Source organism: Physeter macrocephalus, chromosome 14, assembly GCF_002837175.3.
Source record: "Physeter macrocephalus isolate SW-GA chromosome 14, ASM283717v5, whole genome shotgun sequence".
Classification (NCBI taxonomy): domain Eukaryota; kingdom Metazoa; phylum Chordata; class Mammalia; order Artiodactyla; family Physeteridae; genus Physeter; species Physeter macrocephalus.
Genome location: NC_041227.1, coordinates 63,604,678 through 63,606,811, shown reverse-complemented (window position 1 = coordinate 63,606,811; position 2,134 = coordinate 63,604,678). Strand labels below are relative to the sequence as shown.

At 45.6% G+C, this 2,134-nt stretch overlaps 1 protein-coding gene across 2 annotated transcripts in view; it reads right to left on the bottom strand.

Annotated features, from left to right (window-relative positions):
* SCNN1B (sodium channel epithelial 1 subunit beta) overlaps positions 1–2,134 on the bottom strand; it is a 77,650-nt gene that overhangs the window by 35,128 nt on the left and 40,388 nt on the right. The gene's annotated exons all lie outside the window — the stretch shown is intronic.

The window sequence follows — 2,134 nt, the reverse complement described above, 5'->3', positions numbered from 1 at the left end:
TAACTGCTGAACAATCATCGACAGGAAGACACTGGAACTCACCAAAAAAGATGCCCCACATCCAAAGACAAAGGAGAAGCCGCAATGAGACGGTAGGAGGGGCGCAATCACAATAAAATCAAATCCCATAACTGCTGGGTGGGTGACTCACAAACTGGAGAACGCTTATACCACAGAAGTCCACCCACTGGAGTGAAGGTTCTGAGCCCCATGTCAGGCTTCCCAACCTGGGGGTCTGGCAATGGAAGGAGGAATTCACAGAGAATCAGACTTTGAAGACCAGCGGAATTTGATTGCAGGACTTCGACAGGACTGGGGGAAACAGAGACTCCACTCGTGGAGGGCACACACAAAGTAGTGTGCGCATCGGGACCCAGGGGAAAGAGCAGTGACCCCATGGGAGACTGAACCAGACCTACCTGCTAGTGTTGGAGGGTGTCCTGCAGAGGCGGGGGGTGGCTGTGGCTCACCGTGGGGACAAGGACACTGGCAGCAGAAGTTCTGGGAAGTACACCTTGGCGTGAGCCCTCCCAGAGTCTGCCATTAGCCCCACCAAAGAGCCACGGTAGGCTCCAGTGCTGGGTCGTCTCAGGCCAAAAACCAACAGGGAGGGAACCTAGCCCCACCCATCAGCAGACAAGCAGATTAAAGTTTTACTGAGCTCTGCCCACCGGAACAACACCCAGCTCTACCCACCACCAGTCCCTCCCATCAGGAAGCTTGCACAAGCCTCTTAGATAGCCTCATCCACCAGAGGGCAGACAGCAGAAGCAAGGAGAAATACAATCCTGCAGCCTGTGGAACGAAAAACACATTCACAGAAAGACAGACAAAATGAAAAGGCAGGGCTTCCCTGGTGGCACAGTGGTTAAGAATCCGCCTGCTAATGCAGGGGACACGGGTTCGAGTCCTGGTCCAGAAAGATCCCACATGCCACGGAGCAGCTAAGCCCGTGTGCCACAACTGCTTAGCCTGCACTCTAGAGCCTGCAAGCTGCAACTACTGAGCCCGCACACCTAGAGCCCATGCTCCGCAACAAGAGAAGCCACCGCAATGAGAAGCCCGTGCACCACAACAAAGAGTAGCCCCCACTCGCCGCAACTAGAGAAAGCCCGCACACAGCAACAAACACCCAATGCGGCCGAAAATAAATTAAGAATAATGATAATAAAATAAATTTTTAAAAATGAAAAGGCAGAGGACTCTGTACCAGATGAAGGAACAAGATAAAACCCCAGAAAAACAACTAAATGAAGTGGAGATAGGAAACCTTCCAGAAAAAGAATTCAGAATGATAGTGAAGATGATCCAGGACCTCGGAAAAAGAATGGAGGCAAAGATCAAGAAGATGCAAGAAATGTTTAACAAAGACCTACAAGGATTAAAGAACAAACACCTAGAAGAATTATAGAACAAACAAACAGAGATGAACAATACAATAATTGAAATGAAAACTACACTAGAAGGAATCAATAGCAGAATAACTGAGGCAGAAGAACGGATAAGTGACCTGGAAGACAGAATGGTAGAATTCACTGCCGTGGAATAGAATAAAGAAAAAAGAATGAAAAGAAATGAAGACAGCCTTAGAGATCTCTGGGACAACACTAAATGCAACAACATTCACATTATAGGGTCCCAGAAAGAGAAGAGAGAGAGAAAGGACCCGAGAAAATATTTGAAGAGATTATAGTTGAAAACTTCCAAGGATTAAAGAACAAACACCTAGAAGAATTATAGAACAAACAAACAGAGATGAACAATACAATAATTGAAATGAAAACTACACTAGAAGGAATCAATAGCAGAATAACTGAGGCAGAAGACTGACAAAAATTAAAGACAAAGAAAAATCATTGAAAGCAACAAGGGAAGAGCGACAAATAACATACAAGGGAACTCCCATAAGGTTAACAGCTGATTTCTCACCAGAAACTCTACAAGCCAGAAGGGAATGGCACGATATATTTAAAGTGATGAAAGGGAAGAACCTACAACCAAGATTACTCTACCCGGCAAGGATCTCATTCAGATTTGATGGAGAAATCAAAAGCTTTACAGACAAGCAAAAGCTAAAAGAATTCAGTACCACCAAACCAGCTCTACAACAAATGCTAAAGGAACTTCTCTAAGT